Raw genomic sequence first — 23,472 nt, 5'->3', positions numbered from 1 at the left:
TATTATTATTATTATTATTATTATTATTATTATTAAATCAGCACGCTGCATGACATGTAAACTATGACGAGTCTTTTTTGAATAAACGCAGTATTCTGTCTGTATTTCGTAGACCGAATTCGAGACAAGTGCGGAAAAAGGTTACTTATAAATCCTCTTCGCTCTTAGCAATGTATGCGTTGGCCGGTGATTAAGACAAAGTTACGGTGAGGCTTCAAAAAGAAAAAAAAAGAATAAAAAGGCCTCAGCCTGCGCCACTAAGTATAGCAGGCTGAAGCGAATGAGAGTTGAGTCTTAATTCTTTTTAAATTTCGCCATAGCTCCTGTTCTCTTTCGAGCCCATTCCATCTTCGTTTCAGCGCCCCCCACCCAGCTGTGTTGTACGGAGACTTCTTCTGGACAAAGATGAATAAAACAGCAGGGCGGCGAAAGCGTACGGTTTTGATGAAAGGTTTAAAAAAAAGTTAAATAAGCGAAAGTGAATGGGTAGAAGCCTGCTTCCCGTTCCTTCGGAAGCCCACGTCAAGAATCAATAGTAAAAAAAAGCAAAAACAAGGCCAGCACAATCTTTCCACACCCCTCAGGGTAAGAGATGTGCAGTATAACTACACTCGCTTATAAAAGCGGCAGGACTAAATCCTATCTTCATTCGCAAGAGCGAAATGTAGGGAAGAAAGAGAGAAAGAAAGAAAGGAAGAAAGAAAGAAAGAAAGAAAGGAAAGAAAGAAGGAAAGATAAGAAAGAAAGGAAGGAAAGAAAGATAAGAAATAAAGAAAGAAAGAAAGGAAAGAAGAAAGGAAGAAAAAAAGATAAGAAAGAAAGAAAGAAAGATAAGAAATAAAGAAAGAAAGAAAGAAGGAAAGGGAGAAAGAAAGTAAGAAAGAAAGGAAGGAAGGAAGGAAGGAAGAGAGAAAGAAAGAAAGAGAGATAAGAAAGATGGAAAGGAAGAAAGAAGGAAAGAAAGAAAGTGAGAAAGAAAGAAATAAAGTAAGAAAGAAAGAAAGGTAAGAAATAAAGAAAGAAAGGAAAGAAGAAAGGAAGAAAGAAAGGAAGAAAGAAAGATAAGAAAGAAAGTAAGAAAGAAAGAAGGAAAGGGAGAAAGATAGATAGATAGATAGATAGATAGATAGATAGATAGATAGATAGATAGATAGATAGATAGATAGATAGATAGATAGATAGATAGATAGATAGATAGATAGATAGATAGATAGATAGATAGATAGATAGATAGATAGATAGATAGATAGATAGATAGATAGATAGATAGATAGATAGATAGATAGATAGATAGATAGATAGATAGATAGATAGATAGATAGATAGATAGATAGATAGATAGATAGATAGATAGATAGATAGATAGATAGATAGATAGATAGATAGATAGATAGATAGATAGATAGATAGATAGATAGATAGATAGATAGATAGATAGATAGATAGATAGATAGATAGATAGATAGATAGATAGATAGATAGATAGATAGATAGATAGATAGATAGATAGATAGATAGATAGATAGATAGATAGATAGATAGATAGATAGATAGATAGATAGATAGATAGATAGATAGATAGATAGATAGATAGATAGATAGATAGATAGATAGATAGATAGATAGATAGATAGATAGATAGATAGATAGATAGATAGATAGATAGATAGATAGATAGATAGATAGATAGATAGATAGATAGATAGATAGATAGATAGATAGATAGATAGATAGATAGATAGATAGATAGATAGATAGATAGATAGATAGATAGATAGATAGATAGATAGATAGATAGATAGATAGATAGATAGATAGATAGATAGATAGATAGATAGATAGATAGATAGATAGATAGATAGATAGATAGATAGATAGATAGATAGATAGATAGATAGATAGATAGATAGATAGATAGATAGATAGATAGATAGATAGATAGATAGATAGATAGATAGATAGATAGATAGATAGATAGATAGATAGATAGATAGATAGATAGATAGATAGATAGATAGATAGATAGATAGAAAGAAAGAAAGGAAGGAAGGAAGGGAGAAAGGAAGAAAGGAAGAAAAAAAGAAATAAAGAAGGAAAGGATGAAAGAAAGAAAGATAGATAGAAAGAAAGATAGATAGAAAGAAAGTAAGAAGGAAAGAAAGAAAGAAGGAAGGAAAGAAAGAAAGAAGGAAAGGAAGAAAGAAAGATAGATAGAAAGAAAGAAAGGAAGAGAGGAAGAAAGAAAGATAGATAGATAGAAAGAAAGAAAGAAAGAAAGAAAGAAAGAAAGAGAGAAAAAAAGAAACGAGAAAGGATCGAGACAAGCTGAAAGCGAAAAAGAGATTACGCAAAAACAAGCGACATCTTCACTTCCGCTGATTTTGCCGCGGCGTTTGCGGGGAACGAGCGCAATGCCGAGGCAATGAAAAGGCGGAGGAAACGCACAGCATAAAAGAGCGAAACGCACAAAAGCGACAACACCCGCGCGAGGTTCTTTTTTTGGCAGCCCAGCGGGTTCTTGCACGGCGGGTATGCAAAGCGCGTCGCGAACTGGGTTGTGTGCCTGCACTGAGCCAACGCCTTCCAGAATGTATACAAACACGAAAGGTGTAGGGGGGGGGGGGGGGGGGGCGCCGAAAAGAAGAAGGAATACACAGCGCTGCTCTGTGAGCAACGATGAATGTGAGTCAGGCATCTGGCACGGAATGCTCCACGAAAAACAAAACAAAAGCGTATCTTCTTACCTGCCCGGTTGCGTGTGTGCTGTCCATAAAATCAAGAGCAAGCCTTCGAGTTATTCTTGGATGATGAGTACTGGCTCAGTACTGAACTGTTCACTGTCGTTGAACGGTTCCAAAGTATTGAAGGAAAAGGTATAGTTTACTTCAATTATGAATTTTCTCCACAAAAGCTGAGTTCCTCGCCACAGTGAAACGCGTTCACTTGTTTCCATTTTGCCTCTTCTTTCACTGACCCTTGCAAAGGTTGGTACTGTGTTAAAGCAAAAGCTGTAGTTGCCTAAGGCATACCGCGAACGGATGGGCCACATTTAGCGCGCGACAGTCACATCTGCCCTTGAACAATAGAGGCCCACGCGGGTATTGCAGCGGGGGAGTAATCACAATCAGCATCCGGATGAGGGTATCTCTACGCCTGTCTCAAATATTCGCAACTGAAAGGAAATTCGTCACGGAGGCTTCGATAAGCTAAAAAAGATTAAAAAAACGAAATACAGGTGGCGCCATCATCGGCAAATTTTGCAATAATATGCGTGCGTCGACACCGATTTTTTTATATGGATCCCAGAGGCCACGCTACACTGCCATTCACTTCAAAATGGTGGAAACCCGTTGCTTTCGGTAAGGACGCCAGAAATTTGAATAGACTGGCGGGAACACTTTTAAACCCGAATTGCTCGCCGTTAAACGCGTATTTCGAGGGGCACATTCTTATGCAACAGATCTGTTGGGGTGGTCTTTGTGGGCATTCGTCTTAAATTTGAAATCTCTGCGTGGACTCCATAATTTAGAAATAATTTTTAAAAATCGCTGCTTGGAGTAGCTCACAACCGAATAGGTCGACACATCTCACCGCGTGCCTTCAGTCCAGATGACGTCATGTGGGCAGAAGAGTCAGCCTTCAAGCTCGCCCAGTCTGCCCATTGACGTCATCGTGGTAGGAGACGCACGGTGAAGTGTATAACCCTAATCGGTTGCGAGCTATTGCGAGAAGCGATTTTTTAAAGATCCCCAGGTGGTCGAAATTATTCCGGAGCCCTCCACTACGGCACCTCTTTCTTCCTTTCTTCTTTCACTCCCTCCTTTATTCCTTCCCTTAGGGCGCGGTTGAGGTGTCCAACGATATATGAGACAGATACCGCGCCATTTCCTCCCCCCCCCCCCCCCAAAAAAAAAAAGACCACCTCTACAGATTGTTGCACTAGAATAGGCCCATCGAAATCATTTCAGGGTCCCTTTAAAAAATACTTTCGACAGGCTGTAGACAGTCTATACACTTTTGTCTATAAAGTATATAGACTGTCTATGGATAAATCCTATAGAGCAGTATATGAGCAATACAAATCCTATAGGCAGTCTATTTCCAAACTATAGATTTATGGCCATAGACATTTGTAGACTTTTTTTCCGTAGACAGCCTATAGGCCATTTCGATAAGAGAAAAGTGCGTCCACCTTAACCTAGTTTATATGAACCCGACAGCGCCGGGTCGAGTCAGGGTATCAAGCTGAGCAAGGTAGCGCGCCCTGCGAGGTACGACCACACGCGTAGTAAGTAAACCGGCTTCCGCTCCTCCAACCCTTGCGGCGCAGTTGAGGGGTCGACACCCCGATACGACTCCGCGGCGTTTACATGAACCCAGTAACCGGTCTTCGACCTGAGAAATCGACTCCACCTGACCCAGTCGGGCTCATGTAAACGGCGCTCTTGTGAAGCCACCAGTGTCAAGATCTGGTGACAGGGGGCGTCACGCCCTCACCTTTTCTGTTGCTGGCCGTAGAGAATGTTCTGTACTCAGCTTCATACATCAGGTGCAACTATACTCAGTTTCATACCTGATAACGCTGTCAAAGCTAGCGCTCTTGTTTGCGCTGTCTGCATCCGCGACCAAAAGTAGTGCGTTGCTTGTGGTGAGCGAAACATAGTAAATGCTTTGTCTGCAGGCCTATTAGAAAATTTTGTTATGACCTTGATTGAATGCATTCTTATTGCCGCCGACACGCTGTCGCTTTCTCGTGCCTTAGACCACCCGGCCACAGAACAAGTGCGGAGTAACACGCCTCCCTTTATTTTCCCGTGCGGACTACCTCCGTAGCTTTCACAGCGTTGCATCTGATGTACGAAACGAACTTTAGTCGCTCCTCCATCCAAACAACCGACAGAGAGCGCGCTTGAATGGCTTTTATAGCTTTGGGAGCACATGGCAATACACCAAATCAGGGGGTACAGGGTGATATGGCAGGGTGTCTTTCGAGAGCAGAGAGGCTAGCAGTAAGATAGCATTTGAGGAACGATTGAGAAAAATGGAGGAAAAGCGGTGGGCTAGGAAAGTTTTCAGATACCTGTATATAAAGAATGTTGACACGAAATGGAGAAAGCGAACTAGAAAATTGACAAGCAAATATCTGGACAGCAGTAAGGGGGCAAATCAGCAATTATCGGTTAAGAAAAAGGTTAAAGGAACAGAGAGAGCTTTGTGGAAAACAGGGATGCTGACGAAATCGGCACTGGAAACATACCGGACCTTTAAACAGGACATTGTCAAAGAAAATATCTATGATAATTGTAGGGGAAGTTCTTTGTTGTTTGAGGCCAGGACTGGAGTTTTGCGGACTAAGACGTATAGAGTCAGGTACCAGGAGATAGACACTTTGTGCATTGCGTGCGGAGAGGAGGAGGAAACGGCTGAACACTTGATACTTTTCTGTAAAGGGCTTCACCCTACAGTGGAAGGCAGCGGGGCTGACTTACCCAAGGCATTGGGGTTTAGGGATAGTGAAGGGAAAGTGGATTTTAAGAGGTTAGAAGTAACCAAGCGAAGGTTATCTGATTGGTGGCTAAAAGCAAGACAGGAGTAAAATTTCACAAGACATGGCTAGGTGGCTTGAGCCACCGCCCGATTTAAAGGGTTCAGCCGTATTCATCCATCCATTTATCCATCCATATGAAATTCAACAGAAGTAATTTTCGCGCGGTAGGGAAGGGAATGTCAGCAGTACGTGCAAAGGCGAAATGTGAGTTCACGTACAATGCACGTAACAAAACGCGCAGTGTCGGGGCACAAACCCGTCTGCACCTGCAGTTGCAAAGAGACCGGTTCCTCGGCGCTATCGCGGCATCCTGCTGCTGCAAAGGAAAGAAGTCCTTCGCAGAAAAGCGGCGGAGTTGCCTTCGGGGTCCGCGTGTGCACGCAGTCATACAGCACGTGTCGCGCGGCGGCAGGGCAGCATATGGAGACGCTCGCTCCGTCCTTGGTTGGCCGATCGCTAATGGCGTCCTCTCCCCGCCACCGCGCTTTCCCTTAATAGCGCGGCGCGAATATAGCAACGTTGAGAAGAGAGAGTACGCCCTTCTTCTGACAGCCGCGATTTTCTTTCCAAAGAAGGTTCAAGACGGGCAACTACTCTCCAGAAGAACTTCTAGGGATAGTTGGTTCATTACAGATGCGAAGAAAACTTCGCGAACCGGACGCAGACGGCGAAGAGGCAAAGATGCTCACAGAAGTGTTGAAATCTGGGTCAGTTGGTACATGTTCAGGAGTAAAACCAGTCAAAAAACGGGACACAGCGTCTCTTCGCTGTGTCCCGTTTTTTGACTGGTTTTACTCCTGAACATGCTCACAGACGCTTTGTTTGTGTGCGTCTTCGCCTCTTCACCGTCCGTGTCTGGTTCGCGCAGTTCTTTCTTCGCACGTCCCTTTCAAAAGAAGGTACAAGTCGGACAAATCATCCTCCTAAGAGGGTAAACAGGGAATCACATCATCTTGGAATAATTTTTTTATGACTGATCCTCTTTCCAAAGAAGGTTTAAAGCGAAAACATCAAACTCCAAAGAGAGTCAATAAAGTCACGCCGCCACCTTGAGCCTCGTTTTTTTTTAAAGTCACTGGTCTTCATTTTCTAAAGGCACAAGGGGCGTGAGCATAAAACTCTAATAATAAGAGTTAACAGACAGCCACAGTATATTTACCCCCCCCCCCCCACTTTTTTTTTCATTGACACTATTCTGGACAAAGTTATGGAAGCATGTCCACTATGTAGCAGATTTCTACGACTCCGATGCAGTCTCGATTTAAGCCTTTGGAAGACACCGCAGCCATGGATATAAGCTTTTACCGCCATGTAAATTTAATTTTTCTTGCCATGTCGAGATCATTGTGCGAAAGCCGTTCGCTTCTCAGCCGTCACACGGCAACAGGTTCCCGCTGCTATACAGCTATTGCTTTCCCTCTAATTTTTGCGCAATTTAGAAGTCTTCAAAACATAGATTGGTCGTAAATACTGGTCGAAGTGAGCTTGCGGTCGTATCACAAGGAACTAATGATTAATGAGTGATCTCTAAAATTTTAAATCACTCGCTATTTAAAAATCAGTCAGATGATATACCGGGCGTTCCAGCGAACACTTTTATAAATTTCAAAAATAGGTTTTTTTGGGGTAAACATTTGTCTTTTGCGGCATAGTATTGCTAGCGTTGGCGGACACCAGAAAACCAGTGAATCGCTTTAAGTAGTAAGCTGGTAAAGTATTTAATAATTAACTTTTTAACTATTAGAGTTAGGCGTCTAGTTGCAATGAGATATCTATAGCCGGTCGTTAGTAATAGCCATATCAGTTATCAGAATTTCTAAACCGCAACTACCCTCTCCGCTGTGGCTCGACAAAATCTGGCTGCATCGTGCGAAAATAAATGCGCTCTCGAAAGCATGTAGGCAAAGCAACCCCTCCAGTGCACGTAACTAGTGGAAAAAGACAAGGTCGCACTTGGTTCGAGTGGTTGTGGGAGGGCGGGAGGCGGTCCCATTTGAGCCATGTATTTGTTAGAGTTTTTGTCATCGAAAAAATGGTGTTCAGCCTCGTTTTCTTATGCAAAACCCTTAGCTTTGGGGAGGACCGCTTCCTTTCCCCCTATTAATCTGCCCCTTGCTCTTTCGTACTTTCTAAGAGAAGATTCGCCATCATTATTGCCGCTGCTCATATAAAATATACTGATATGAAATAATCGGCACACCACACAGCAGAACAAAAATAATTAAAAGCGCAGTCATAAATCGCGCTTCAAATATAACTATACTGCTGCAAAGTAAAATGATAACCTCGTGACAATCTTTCCTTCCTTTTAAGAGAGCGCCTATAGAAGACCAATTATTCTACCCAGGTTGAGTGTTTCTTCTTCGTCTGCTTCGTCTTCTTGAAGGATCCCCTAACGAGACTACGCTTATGACGACATGGGCACTCTTTATTGCTATCCAGGTTAGTTTTATTGTTACCCACATGTATCTACCAGTGGACGGGTGGACGAACGGACAGTAATGTGCAGACGAGGCAAAAGGAAAAGATATATGTATGCAGTGATGTTCCATCCGGGGAATGTTTACTTTTTAGAGGAATACAATTTGGCAGAATGGAATTTCATGGGTTTTTATAGAACGTTAAGACCGAAATGGTTTCGCGTTATTCCAAACTGCAGCAGAGGAAATTTTGTTATCCGCATGTATCTACCAGTGGACGGATGGACGAACGGACCATAATGTGCAGACGCGGCAAAAGGAAAACATATATGTATGCAGTGATGTTCCATCCGGGGGAATGTTTACTTTTTTAGAGGAATACAATTTGGCGAGAATAGAATTTCACGGGTTTTTATAGAACGTTAAGAATCGAAATTTTTTCGCGTTACTCCAAACTGCTGCAGCAGAAATTTTGGGCCACAATAGAGATTTTGGGATCTAATTAGGAAAATTCTCGGTTACGGCATGGAACATTACTGGACCTACAAGGCAATACTGTATTAAAATTACCTCGAAAAATATGCCTCCAATTAAAATGACAAAAGGTTATGAGTGGCTGTGATGTCAAGAAGGGCCCCGGAAAGGGTAGAGTTGTTCGTTTCGAGGACGCTTAATTTCTTACGGGTTTTCTTTCAGGCGTGTTCGTGGTTCGCTCATAGAGAGTCGTTCCTATTTTCCCTTCTTTGACTTCCAGTATTACGCAAGCGCCTTTCTCAGTTCCTCTGCATTTCTTTCCGCATCCCCTTGGCGCCCATGTGTTGATGATGGTTTTCCTGCTGCCATTCACATTCTTCCTTATTCACTTGTTATGCGGCCGCCTTTTCGCTTACCTACCTTTCCTTACCTCTTCTTTTGTTTTCAGCGTGCTTTCGTCATAGCATTTTCGAGCTCTGAAACAGCTTACGCACGTCGGAATGACACTTTCTTAAGCGTCAAGGAAGATCATGAACGCGTCAAATCCATGTGCGAAGCCTCGCCTTTCGTGCACATACAAATAAGCAAAATAAAAAGACGTTTATTACTGTAAAAGTTTTTTAGGCTGTGCGAATATGCTAGCCTACGGCCGGTGAAATAGCAAAGAAGTACTAGTACAATTTTTTTTTTTTTTACTGCGATAGTTGCATCGGAGAGGTTCCTGATATTCAGTGGCGTAGCCAGGAAATTTTTTCTGTCGCGGCTCGAGACAAATAACTGCGAATTAGAGGGGATCTCCCTCTTTTGGTTAAATTGTGTCAATATGCATGCACTTCCGAAAAGCATGCAGGCAAAGCAATCTCTCGAGTGCACGTAACTAGTAGAAAAAGCCAATTTTGTCGATCCACAGCACCAAGGGTAATCGCGTTTTCGAAATCCTAAAAACCGATAATGGGCGTTGCTAACGACCGGCTACGAATTTGTAATTGCAACTAGGTACCTAACTAATAGTTAAATGCAATTATTAATTATTAGTTAACCTGCTTACTACGATTTACTTTCTTTTTTTTTTTTTGGGGGGGGGGGGGTGTCCACGAACACTGCTAATACTATGCCGCAAGCCATAGTTTTACCTGAAAAAGGCAATTTTTGGAAATTACTTAAAGTCTTCCCTGAAAACACCTGGTTGGTTATATTCTGCGTACTTCTCGATCACCTTATTCATAGTGTGATTATGCTCTTTTGTCAAGTAGCCTTTACGAAAGACTGCCCGGTAATTTGGCTGATTGAAGGCTAAGGCATGTCAAGGCCATGGCTAAGGTTGTCCTGGTTGTAGGCAACCGACAGTAAGCCGATCGATCTGTAATTTTTCAAGCCTTGACGTCTCCCTTTTTATGGATTAGGATGATTGTGTTCTAGGCAATAGCTCTATCATCAGCCTGACTACACCCACTGCAGGGCAAAGACAATGTCTTCTCTCCAATCAACCCGGTCCCTAACCCGGTCAATTAACAAGTGCTCCTTACCTGTTCACTAAGATGCGTCGATGCGTCTTGGCGCTTGAGGGCGCGGAAAGAGTGCTGAACCTGCCGTCAATGAAGCCTACGCCGCAAACCCTGTCAGCGCTTACCGCTTCACATTTCTTGCACGTTTCCATCGTTGAAAAAGCAGGAGAAACTGAGGTCACTGTCATGTCACAACGGAACAACTCAAGAGCATCGAGAAAACTAACAACTAGCGTTCGCCAGCTTTAACCACAAGACTACGCCTGTCACAAGTGAACGAGTACGTCGCCTTGCCCGCCCAGCCGCGTGGAATGTGCAGAGGGCGTACGCGTTTGACAGGTGCTGGTTTGAGCCGAGTCCCTCGTTCGGCACTGCGGTCACCTTCCGCATTTTTGTGTCTTCCACGTCTTTCCGAGAAGGTTTTCGTCTCGCGGATTTAGGGTTAGGGAGTTGTTTCGGGGGCCAATTCTCGGTATGTAGGAGAGAGTGTCCGAACGTTGAGAATGGCTCGTAGGTGGGTTGAAGACCGCGAGCCCCTATAGCTAATCCGTTTCACGCATAAGACGAACACCCCGCTCGCAGCTTGGGGCAAACGTGTTCGGTGCCCACGAGAAAACGCGGGCCGGGGCAAAAGACATCCGCGAGCTGTCAACAAGGCAGACAACCTCACGACGGCTGCACGTCGGATGCCTTTTGTCTCGGAAAAAAAAAAAGCTCCCTCTCATCGAGGCTGTTTGACTGAGAAGCACTCTCAGTTGCTGTGCGTGTACACAATGTAAATAGTTGTATAAAGGTTTTTTTTTTCTTGTCTTCCTCTCAACCCCGTCTCCGATTTTCCTCGTTCCATCTCTGACCCGACCATGCTTCCCGAGTGGCAACATCCGCAAAAAAATGTGCACCTGGCAGTCGCCTGAATTAAATGAAAGTGGCCTAGTATGTCGGCTGCTTTCCATCGAAGCATGACGCAAAGCACTCTGTGATCAACGGGCTTGCATGCAATGCATCCTGTGAAGCGTCCGTCACGTGGTCCTGAATCCTTAGCGAACAATTCAGTAGTACCCAACCAACAGTCTTCCTCGTAACCCTGTCTCCCATCTTCCTCGTCCCATCTCCGACCCGACCATGCTTCCCGAGTCGCAACATCCGCAAAAAATGTGCCCCTGGCAGTCGTCGGAATTAAATGAAAATGGCCTAGTCTGTCGGCTGCTTTCCATCGAAGCATGACGCAAAACACTCTGCGGTCTTGCACGGGCTTGCATGCAATGCATCCTCGTGAAGCGTCCCTCACGTGGTCTTGAATCCTTAGCGAACAATTCAGTAGTACCCAACCGACAGTCATACCCAAGACAGTTAACTACCTCGCGAGGCGAGATAAAGCGTGCTAAGGCTGTGCGCTGGAGGTGACAAACAAGCACATGAACGCAACAAATGAAAGAACACAGGCTAATATACCAGGTGTTTCAGCCTAGATTTCCAGTAAAACTCCAAAACAGGGTACCTTGAGGAATAAGGGTGGCCCTTGCTAAGGTGTAGTGCCTGTTGGCGACTGAGGTTGTAAAACACGTGAACCGTGCTAACTATAGCTAGCTGGCTAACTAAATGCTAGTAAACGGCTTTTTTAATTATTACAGCTAAGTGTCTGGTTGTAATCAGAGATGGAGCTGGACGTTTGTAAGTAGCCATATACGTTTTTAGAACTTTGAGAACGCACTTCTGGTCAGCGCTTTGGCGCAGCGGATCTGTTACTCCAAATTACCCCGAACTGAAACCGCGATGCTGAGGAGCGGACGCGGCCACTCACGCGTCATTCGATGACGTACGCGACACGTGGCCTTCTTTGTTCCATGGCGTTGTAGGGACTGGCAGAATCGCGTTTTCGAAACTGTAAAAGCCGATATGCCGTACTAATGAATTGCTACCACTCGCTAACTATAATCAGACGCGTAAATTAAACAGGGTAAAAGCTAGCTATATTATTATTTATTTAACTGTACAGCTTATCAGCTAACACGACTAACCTGTTTTCTGACATTCGCCATAACTGACACTATTATGCTGCAAAAACTAACAAAAATCATTTTCTTTAAGTATTACTGAATGTGTTCGCTGAAAAGCCGATTAAGGAAATTATATGCGTTTAATAATAATTGAACAATTAATACACTGATTACGGCAGGAGAGTCCAAAACACTGTCACGTGTGTGTATTACGGTTTTTGTTATAGTTTGAAATATTAAACGAAGTGCCGCACTTGAGCTGGAGGAAGGCGCGAATTCGTGGTAGATCGCAGACCCGTACGTTCCAGGCTTTCTGTGAGCCCCCCGGCCCCGGCAGACTTTCCGGAGCCCGAGAGTCTACATAGTCACGGGGCAAGCGGCATGCCCATTCAGGCTGGCGGAAAAGGCAACGCTCCGCTACGCTGATATATGGAGAGAAGGATGGTGCGAGGAAGGAAGCTGCAAGGTCGCGCCGATTCCGAGAGCGAATCCGTGCTGCTAGCCGCGCGCGCATTGCGCTATGCGGCGGACCGAGGAGGCAACGACTTCCGGGACCGAAAAGCAACGATGAACAGCCGGCGGCGTGCAGTTTCCCTCTCCTGCAGCATCGGTTTCTCTCCATTCCCTAACCGGAAGAAGGAGAGGTTTCGAAAGTGGTGACTGTCGTAGCAGCAGATCGCGCGCTTTTCTTAACGAGCCTGAAGGAGAGGTAAGTGTGGGTGTAGAAATGACTTTGCGTAGAAATGAATGAAGCGGAGGCGCGGGGTCTGGAAGTGTAGGAAGGTGAGAGGTAAGGAAGGAAGAGAAAAGGAGAGAGAATGTGGAGTATGATTTCAGATCGATCATAGGCATGCAGAGCCAGTGGCTTCGCTTCGGTCCTGGCGCTACGAGCTACTCACTGGATGGACCTTGTAGTGGCGAAGCTTCACACCGCGGCATGGAGGACACAGGGTCCATCTAGTCACCAACGAAGAAGTCGGCTTCAGCGACTTACGTAAATTCAAATCGGCGCTAGAAGGCAAGCGGTAACAATTCGTAAGGGCGTGTGTGTGCGTCGCACACACACACGCACACGCACACACACACACACACACACACACACACACACACACACACACACACACACACACACACACACACACACACACACACACACACACACACACACACACACACACACACACACACACACACACACACACGGACTGTTACCGCTTGAGATACCAACCTTTAACCTTCCGTTAATGATGTCTAGGGAGGGAACAAAACTCCTCCGAAAAGTGAATTGAATTGTCAGCTCGAATAAAAGCACAGCGATTGGGAAAAAGTACACTGGCCAAAGGAAAGCGGGAGAAAAAACGCTCACATTTCGGCCTACGGGCGGGTTTTCCCGACTTCGTATTCTGAATTCACATATCCGGTCTTTCTTATCGTCCATTACAGTACAGAAGCTTGGGCGAGTTGGTGGCAGATCATTCTCAAGATGGTACGAACAAGGTAAGGACGCAAGAACCGACGTACAACGTACACTTACAACTGACGTTCCATTGCATAGAGGGCCACTATACGTAGGCAACACAACAAGCGACAAAAATGCAAAATTCGCACACACACAAAAAGAAAGAGATGAGGTTATCAAAGAACTTATCATGAAGGATTCATCTCTTGGAAGAAAGGAACATTTCTTTCTTTGTCGGATGAAAGCACCGATGGCTCACTGACACACGTGTCTTTGTTTGATAATGTATGTTGAATGCTTCCATTACTTCTCTTGTGGGCACAAATGACATTAATGTGTTCGGAACCTGGCTTAGACTTGCGGAAATCTCTGCAGTGGGCTTATAAGCCGATAGGGGGAGGCGGTCTAGCTTCTTCTGCACCCTTGTCTTGCTTGCACTGTTTTAAGAATGATCATTAGAATAACCTGCGCTAAGGACTGGTTCTTCTTACTTCTCCTAATAACCCCTCTCACCGGCCTTTACATTACATTTCAGTAACTTGGAGCGCCAGGTCCCAGGTTATAGCACCGAAGCATTACAATAATGTTGCCGGTGTCTCTAATCGATAGGGTCCCCCTATTCTAACTGTACCTGTCAGCGTTGACGTATACTGGTTCACCGGACGACTCCTGCGTACGCGAAATGGCATAGGTATACGGCCAGGAGGGGTCACAGCGCATGCGCACCAGCGTCCGGTAAACCGGTATACGTCCACAATGGTTCCATATAGTACGTCTCCGCTATGCAAAATGTCTCTAATATCTTTCCTGGGAACATGCGATTGTAAGAAGAACGTTGTTTGAACGTTACAGTAACAGTGCGGCCTGAGTTTTGGCGCGTTCCTTTCCTATAGGTGTCATGGAAGTCAGGGACGGAACGTCCGTTTCGTCTGTGCCGCGGTCGATTCTTCCCCGTGTTCATTAGACTCGGTAAGCGGCGGCCAGAAAACGGTGCTTGGTGTCCCTCTTACGTGACAAAGAAAAGCACCGAATAAAGAAAAGAACGGGGCTGCTCTACGTCAGTGTGGCGCGGCATTTCTTGCAGCGTTGCAATCGAATACAATAAACGAACAAAAGAGCACAGCGCATGGCTGCCGCGACCTTCGCGAGTCCCCCCACGCACGTTTCGTGGCGGGCATTTATCGAAGACGAAACAGCCCACCTGCTTTCAGAAGCAGCGTCCGCGCAGGGCGCCTCCGCGACGGTTCTGTGTGCCGTTCGTTTTGTTTGGAAAGTCTTGCCGGACCCCGCGAACGAAAGCAAACCACCACAGTGGAAAGATGCGGAGCCGCTGTTGGCCTGATAAGGCGCCAGCTGCTCGTTGTAGGCAGCAGCAAAAGGATAGCGCATGCTTCCAAGAAACACTGCTCTCTTTATGAAAGCGCGCCCGCGGGGCGATAAGAGCGTCTTGAAATTTAGCTTCGTGGTCTCCGCTTAGAGTGGACGTCCTTCAATTGTATTTCTTCTTTGGACGATAAGAAATCGAGGCGCTCCAAGACTTCCTGCACGGGACCTTTTGTATTGCTCTCATATTGTGCCGTACACATTTCGTGAAGCGCGTCTTCTCTCCATTAAGACTTTATCAAGTTTGAAAGGGAACTTGTAAAGTTATCGAACTTTGACCAGAACGAGAACGAGCGCACCCGCGCCAGTCTTGGACACAATAGCTGAGCCTAACCCCGCGCTGAAAGAACCAAGACTCCCAAGGCATTCCATGTGGCCAGGTGGAGGCCAGGTTTTCAAAAAGAGAAACGGAAGACACATCGACAAGGAGGGGTAACGTGGTTCGAGTGCAGTCTGGTATCCGCGGTGTCTGAACAGCCCGTACGCATTGTCTACATAGTACTGATAGTGCATCGACGTCACAACAGCGAACACTCACTCTAAGCATCGCTACTGCCGCCGGCGGTGCGGACGCCTTCCAACGTAATCGTCTTCACGGGCGACCGCCAAGGAGCAGCCGGCGAGTTGTCATTTCGTATAACGCCCCCGAACGCGGCAGTCGGTCGCTCCCAGCGAGCAGACGCTTCGTTCCCGGTGTTCCCCGGCTTGGCAGCCAAGAAATCCACGCCTTCGGTAGCGGCGGCGCGGGAAGATACAACGAGCGCCCTCTCTCCCGCGACCTTCGGGTGCGTATAAAAAGCGACGACGGTGACAACACGTGGCGCTCGGGGTGCAATCGGCGCTGCTTGCGTAAGGCATGCGCTAGCTGCCGTGAACAGCGGGACCGGCGTTGCCTCATAATCATGCTCTTAATTCACTGCCCTTAGCGAAGCCGAAGCATGCCGTATGACGCCGGCTTCGGTCATCCGTGGCACGGTTATGGTAGCAAGGTGCGGACGGGGCGGATGGGTGGGGATTCCCGCCGGATGTGGGCTAGCCTGTGCGCGTCACGAGGTCTAACCAAGTCCAGCTTCTGCCTTCACCTGTTTCCTCATTCCTGTCGTTACGTGGCGACACACGTGTGCGCACTGTAAGAGGGGGGGGTCGTCGCGTGAGAGCTCTCGAATCGCCGTTATTTCCGCGTGTACGCGAATTGACGTCGTGAGTGCGTCCCGACTTGGCGCACGTCTCGCGCACGCCGCCCTCAGTCAGTCAGCGCAGCTTCGTCTGCTCGCTCTCGGCTGTTGCTCGCATCTTCTGCAGGAAGACGAGCGCACGGACTTCGCGTCTTCCAACTTTGAGAGGCCTCTTCTTCTGCGGCAGGTTTATTGTTTTCACGGAAGGAGCACGCTTCCAGGTACGTGACAGTAGAACCAGGTCTCCGACATAGTAGCGGGACCGCGTACATGGAAGGCGAACGAATTAACTCTCATTGTTTGTGCTCCTGTTGACTTTGGTTCTTGCTGGTTTGATCCAAATTTCGTAAACTCTCAGAACAGTGGTTTAGAAAACCCACGCCTGACGTCCGACTTTATCTATACCGGACATGACTGAGCTTGTGCGTGACCTACGAGTGCACTCCTAGTGTCATTCTTACAATTAACGGCGTGCCCGGTCCACTTTCTCCGCATGCTTGGACGCTCGGATGGATGGTTTAAGCTCACAGCGACAGGATGCGAATTGCAGTGATAGCAAGATCTGGGAGTGAGAAAAGACAAATATTCAGTGTTTCTGTTTTAGTAATGGGGAGTTTAGATGTTGCGCCTCTGAAGAGGCGACTGCGGCACAGATTTTCGAAGAAGCAGCCTTCAAGGTTATTTCAAGGAGACGCCGAAGAGGCAGGAAGCTTGGCGCTACCGCAGAAGCATACAATCGAGATTGCTGACTCAGCATATTATCTTCGCCCAGCAGTCGTGCACGTGCCAATGCTGACCAACATTTGGTCAGAATGTGTATTCTCGTTACGTGCACATTTAAATAATTCATCAGATAGTACTGGGCGCTTATACGAGGGGAAATAGTACACATTTCGAGCTGGAATGCAGACGCGGAAACGTTCCGCAGTGCCAGCGTGCAATTATTAAGCGCGTGTTATTTCCTTCCCGGTACCGAGTCCGGTGCCTACTGGTCTCTGGTCACCGGGATGGTGCAATCGGGAAACCTCGTTTATTGTTTTGTTTAATGCGAGGGCACTAGAAGGGCCATGACGGGGGAAACTGCCCGGCGTCTGTGTGGAGCCTGCACCTGCCAACCGCGGCAGGTGGTGTTTACAGGTAGTGCCCCCTATCCACCTGCCACATTCTATAACACCCGCCAGAACGAAACACCGGTAATAATGACACACCGGTTAGAGCAACTTGTTAAGGACGCTTCAGTGACAACAACAACAATAATAATAATAATTGTTTTGGGGGGAAAGGAAATGGCGCAGTATCTGTCTCATATATCGTTGGACACCTGAACCGCGTCGTAAGGGAAGGGATAAAGGAGGGAGTGAAAGAAGAAAGGAAGAAAGAGGTGCCGTAGTGGAGGGTTCCGGAATAATTTCGACAGTACCTGTGACAGTGATTGGGTTCTAGAGATGAGAGTGGCTTATAGTGAAGAATTACAAAGCGGCAGTAGTCGTAATAGTACAGTCCGTGCTCCAGGCTGCGGAACGATATAATAAGGGAAGAGAGTGCAGAAAAGAATGCTGTCTCATTTTCTCCACATCATTCAGTTGAAAGCCGCCGCGGTGGCTGAGTGGTTACGGCGCTTGGCTACTGGCCCGAAAGACGCGGGTTCGATCCCGGCCGAGGCGGTCATTCTAGAGGTCCATGTACTGTGCGATGTCAGTGCACGTTAAAGAACCCTAGGTGGTCGAAATTTCCGGAGCCCTCCACTACGGCGTCCCTCGTAGCCTGAGTCGCTTTGGGACGTTGAACAACCATAAGCCAAACCAAATCATTATTGATCTCCACTCATTTTTTTCCTGCAACGATGTATACAGGTTGTTCAAAATTAAGCTTTAATGGTTTCTTAAAATTAGCCGCTTAGCCACTTAAGCTATGCGACAAGGGGGGCACAGAACGAGATGATAAGTGTCACTGTCAGGCGCCTAATTAACTAAAATATAGTAATCAACTTTTAAGCCACTGCGGCTAGTGTGAATGAAGAAACGGTCGCATTTCTAGACTACTCCATTTGGTAGAATTCTTCTAGAGCACGCATGTTGTGAGATATTCGCCCTCAAAGTTTCCACTGACTTCGCGTTATTACGCATGCAAGACGGTGGCGGTCGACGCGAAACTCCTCCCTAGTGTGATGCAATTGTTGCGTCGGACTTGTGTTTAATTTCGATAGCTGGCGAAGAGAAACAAACAGTCATCAGCTGCATTGGTCGCTGTATACGCCGTTGGCAGGCTAGCTGAACGCCCGTCCCGCCGGTGGGGAGTTTTGCGCCGATCGTCGCCACTTTGCATGCAAAATTACGCGGATCGAGCTAAACATCTGGAAGCGAATATCTCGGAACACACGCGTGCTAAAAGAATTCTACAAAAAAAAAGTAATTGTATAGGAAAACGACTGCCTCTCAGTTTAAAATATAGAAATGCCTGCTTTCTGGAGCACTAAAAAGTTAGAGTTTAGTTAATTAGGCACGTGACGGTGACAATGATTATCTCAGGTCGTGTTCCGTGGCCGAGTAACTGATGTGCAGAGAGGTGGATTCCACGCTCCACTCAGTGCTTAATTTTAAGAAATCATTAAAGACTAATTTTGAACACTGTCGAATGAGCTACTTAGACACGGTAAGAATTCAGGAAGATGTCATTATGTCATTAGTTATGACGTGCCATAATGATGCCAAAGCCGGTTCTTTCGTTTTTAGCTTGAGAGTGTCCCTGATGTCTTGCCGGAACCAAAATGTGAAGCACACACAGTCGCACATTCACTTAAATTAAGCACATATAGACAAGTAAACTCTCTTTCGTCTGAACAGACACGACGCTTTCACCAGCAGGACGTTAGACAAGCAAGATTGTAAAATATGAACTAGCGGCAGCAGCAAGCCGCTGCGTACTTCTTGAGCCCCGCATAATGTGGCTATGTAGCCTTTTAGCGTTATGTAGCGGTCGCTAAAGTCTTTTTTTATCCTAACTCACTTCCTCACGATCAAATCCCAATAGTCTGAACTCGAAGAAGACTGAAAATTTCTTCAAATTACGCACATTTCGAATTAAGGTGAGCCCGCGATTAATGCAGCTAAGACTAAAGCTGCCAATTCGAATAAACCAGTAGTTTGAATAAAGAGAGTTCGAATTGACAACATTCCATAGTCATAAGAGGCTATACCGAAAGCGCTATATGCACACACATTTTATGAGCTTTCAACTCTGGCAACTTCGTACAGGATAGAAATGAACACTAATTATTCTGCTACAGCTCAGATAGTACAGATCAAGGACGAAACGGCAAGTGCCCCTCAAGGAAGGCCCGCCAACGAATGATGTCGACCTATTGTCATGACGTCACGCGCAATTTCCTTGCACCTGCTGGACATTCATAGCCAGAAATTCTGAATAAGAGCATTTCTCAACGAGTTTTTTATAAACGCAATTTTTCGCATATCGCGAGATTTCATGGCATAACAATCAATATACCCGCAGATCCCTCCTCGGGACACTTGTAGTTTCCTGCAATGTATTGTAAAAAACGCACCGCGCTGGTTTTCCATGGCATTCGTTAAAACGGAAGCTTGGGCGAGTTGGCGAGCCATTTTAAACAGAACACAGCGCAGTTTGAGAGGGACAACGAGGGAGACGGGACGCAGACGAGCGCTGTTCCATGGCAGTCTTAACTGCTCGATTGCGAGAGCAGAAAAAAGTTTAAAAGCAAGATTTTGCTACGGATCGGAAGGTTAGACCATTTCCAATCAATATTGCTACCGTTGCAATATGCTCCGTTGCGTATCCGTTGTTATTTATCCGTTGCAATATGCTCATAACACTATCTTACAATATTCCACAGTTACCTCACAATTAAAAGCGATGCCCAAGAAAGCTGGACCTGCGCGATGCCGTGGTGGCATGTGCAAGGAAGGCGATGGACCGCGACGTCGTGAAAATAGGACGACACTATTTTTGGAGGACCCTATTTGAGAGCCACTCGCCGTTTCGTCTTTGAGTTGAATCCAAGTGTAAAGCAGACGACGTGATTACGACCGAAGTCCGTTCCACTCACCCCGACTGGTGCCCAGCTCCACTCGGGTGCGCATGAAAATCCCTGCAGTGGCGCTCGCATCACAGTGTATGCGCGCGGGCGAAAGCGTCGCTGCCCTTGTGGGCCGTTGACCCACAAGAGAGGAACGGAAGCTACAGGATAGCGCAGACGCTCGTCCCACATAGCTGCAGCAACAACGTGCGCTGCGCGCGAGCGTCGGAACTGCACTTCCGGTGCGTGCCCGGAAGCGAGACTGAGCAGCTACGCACGTGCTTTGCGCTTGTGCGGAAGCAGCCGGCCCCGGCGCATCCTCAAAACATCGTGACGTAACGTGAAAAAAACAGCTTCCCTGTCTTTTTCTGTTTGTTCGTTTCTGTTCCTACAGGGATGGCGGTTTAGCATTGGTCCATGTTTAGAAACGACTGAGCTGCATTAGCCTGAGGGCTGCACGCCTTCTCTTGAAGTTCCTCCAGGACTCGGATCTGGACTCGAAATGGTGACAGCAGGAGTTGACTATTGGCTATTATGGGTTAGTGTGTGTATAGCATTGTAGATCAGCCAGGTCTCAGGTATGCGCCTGATTTGTGGACCTTATTTAACATCTAAATGTCGCTACGGTTAAGTAATTGCCGGCAGACTCTGCAAGGCTATAGTTACACCTGTAGCTTACAAAAACCTTAACTTCAACCTCTTTGCCTGAGGGGAAAACAGTAGTGAACAGTGAATATGAAGAAGTCTATTGTCTAAGCATAAAATGACCTCATTACCACAACCACCGTCACCATTTTGTTTCCTTAATGATCCCGTTATGGGAATGTAACTCCGGACAAGTTTTCTGACCACCCGGGGTTCTTTAACGCTCAGCGCCACGCGGGCGAATTCCGATGTGTTGCTTAATGTGAATGCACGTTAATAATCCCCAGGCGGTCGAAAATAATCCGGAGACTTCCACTAAGGCGCCTCTTTCTCTGTTCCTTCTTTTCATTCTCTATTTAATTCCTGTCCTCACGGTGCGGTTTGGGTGTCCACCCTTAGCGAGACAGTTACTGCGCCCTTACTCTCGTCGAAAACAAATTAATGCTATTATTACGCCCGGAAGCAAGAGCAGCGGTCTCGTCCCTTCCTATTTCAAACGACACTTTTGCTCCCCGCAATGAAAAATCCATTGGTAAGACGAGTTGTAAACTGTAGGGCTTCGGAATAATTTACTCCACATTTTGGTTCTGTGACGCGCGCTGCCATCGCGCACCATTGGTTAGGCATTATTTGGAAACTAAATCTGATGCTGAGCAATGAAGAAACTCAGCAGCCTTTCCGCCACGAGCATTACTGAAGTTCACAACGAGTCGAAGGGGAGCGGTTTCTTTCTTCCGCCCGCGGGTGTACATATATAAAACATTGTACGGGGCAGTAATAGCCTCGTGCGTGGTGTCGAAAATGAATGCACTAGAAAATAACTACCGCCGCTCTCTAGTGACGCGTACTCTTCGTCGCAGTGTTCTCCACTCTCCCTCCAACCAGCCGGCGGCTTCTTTTGCCCCACGGCATATCGTGCAGGAGTCACCGTCACAGATAAAAGACAAGCGTGGCGGTCAACACGTGTGGCCTTGCAGGTTTATATCGTACGAATCGGCACTTTTTTTTCGTTCATTTTTTTGTGCCTGACGTAAACGAGAACTAAAGATAGCTACTGCAGGCATATTACGTATACTGCGACACGCCATTTTTGCATTTTGTGTTAGGGTTACTGGCAACGGGGTCATTGTGTAACAGAGTGTTTTCCGGAAACCTATAGGTACACTCAACACGAATGTACCCATATGGAGTAAAGAGGCATGTAAGCTGCCCTCTAGCGCACTCCCCATTTATATAAAAGAGTGCTCTAGAGGACAGTTTACTGCCTTTTTACTCCTTTCTCTTTAGAGTGCAGGCGGCAGCGGAGAGTCAGGTGAGGAGATGATCTTAGGAAGTGATAATCTGGTTGATGATGGTGACTAGACTCAGGCAAGAAGGTCGACCCTGGTATTCGTGTAGTGCTCGCAGTTATGAAGCGGCAATGATTGAGGGAGATGCAGAAGACTCATAAGGCGCTAGCCGTGGCACTGAGCCACGTTATTCTGAGCACGAACAAGTGTGCAGCTTAAATGAAGGCGCCATAGTACACTAACGCAAAGCTGTGTCATTTGCGAGTATTGGCCTATGGCGACTACCCGTGACAGACTGATGTAAGCATACATCAGTCTGTCACGAAAGTACGGCAAGCTTCAAGAGAGCAGCTTTTAATTGGATGTCCCCGTTAAACTTCGTACGTGTAGAATAACAATCACCGATGCTCACTGTCGAATAGAGCTTGACTGAAACCGGCAAAACTTTCTTCTTTCACTCCCTCCTTTGTCCCTTCCTTACGGCGCGGTTCAGGTGTCCGCCGATATGTGAGACAGATACTGCGCCATTTCCTTTCCCTAAGAACAACTTTCTATAGCTGAAGCTGATCGAAAGTATATATCAGTCTCGGTTTTGCGTTTAGATTTTGTAACTCAGGAATCGCTGTTCTTGTATCTGTTACAAGGATGCAGCTCACTAAACACGGCAATTCACTACAGACTTAATTATTAATGTAGATACGTTGAGCGAAGGGGGAGGAGGGGTGGGGGATGCTTGGAGCTCGTCGGCTGATTGGAAGTGAACAGGGCATCGCCGCGTATGGACTGCATTAGCCCTCGCGTGTTCAACCCGTGAAGAGAAAAAATACATTCGAACCACGCTATGACGAATTAATGGACATAACGAAGGAATGACGATTCCTTTGGAAGCTCGGTCGACACTGGCCATAACGAAACTACAGCTATAACGTAGTAATCGCCGGGCCCCTTCAACTTCGTTATAACGAGGTTCAAATGTACATCGTAAATTGGCGCAGCGCGTCCTTGCTCCAACGCCTGTATAGTAACCAGCTACTCTTCCGGAGATGCGGGATGACAAAATAGAAACAGTGCACTGCAGTGACATACCCCGGTCCGGCTGACCTCGGCCCAGGTTGCAACGACCTGCCTGAAAGCACTGACCCTATGTGCCCCACCCACTGTCCGAGCTGTGCGCTTCCCATACTCATGCCATGCACCGAACTATACCTGCAGTTGATACAGGATTCTCTTCGTCACTCTCACCATCAAAACATTCACCACCACTGAAATAAACGTCACGCTCGTTCTACGCCGCTGTCGCGAAAACGCTTTTCCACTTACTGCTTGATCCCAGGTCGGTGCTCAGGCGACGGTGGGCATCCTTTCTCGACCAGGACCGCGGAATTCCACTCTCCAACAAGCGTCCGGGTCGCGACCGGCGTGGCATATGATTTCTGGCTTCCTTTGAGCGGGACGATAGCGAACCGATTCGCCTACTTAGCTTTCCATTCTCAAACACAATCTCACTGTTTCCACCCGCAGTA

The 23,472-nt window shown here is 46.4% G+C and overlaps 2 protein-coding genes across 7 annotated transcripts in view; one reads left to right on the top strand and one right to left on the bottom strand.

Annotated features, from left to right (window-relative positions):
• The window catches only part of LOC144098886 (uncharacterized), a 64,769-nt gene that overhangs the window by 13,273 nt on the left and 28,024 nt on the right, over window positions 1-23,472 (top strand). The window contains exon 1 of one of the 3 annotated variants that reach the window (XM_077631816.1): window positions 15,340-15,571. The exons of 1 other annotated variant lie outside the window; for it this stretch is intronic. The gene's annotated coding sequence lies outside the window, so the exon portion shown is untranslated. Of the gene's footprint in view, window positions 1-15,339; window positions 15,572-16,000; window positions 16,183-23,472 lie in introns of those variants that run through there. One more of the 3 variants, XM_077631817.1, reaches the window with a different exon arrangement.
• Window positions 1-23,472, bottom strand: part of fwd (phosphatidylinositol 4-kinase beta fwd) — a 69,163-nt gene that overhangs the window by 45,588 nt on the left and 103 nt on the right. For 2 of the 4 annotated variants that reach the window (XM_077631803.1, XM_077631806.1), the window contains exon 1: window positions 23,270-23,472. This exon is cut by the window's right edge and continues 103 nt beyond it. The gene's annotated coding sequence lies outside the window, so the exon portion shown is untranslated. Of the gene's footprint in view, window positions 1-14,604; window positions 14,725-23,269 lie in introns of those variants that run through there. The other 2 variants (XM_077631804.1, XM_077631807.1) reach the window with 2 other exon arrangements.

The sequence above is a fragment of the Amblyomma americanum genome, chromosome 7, assembly GCF_052857255.1.
Source record: "Amblyomma americanum isolate KBUSLIRL-KWMA chromosome 7, ASM5285725v1, whole genome shotgun sequence".
Lineage (NCBI taxonomy): Eukaryota > Metazoa > Arthropoda > Arachnida > Ixodida > Ixodidae > Amblyomma > Amblyomma americanum.
The sequence above is the reverse complement of the archived record's forward strand: the minus strand, read 5'-3'. Positions and strand labels throughout refer to the sequence as shown.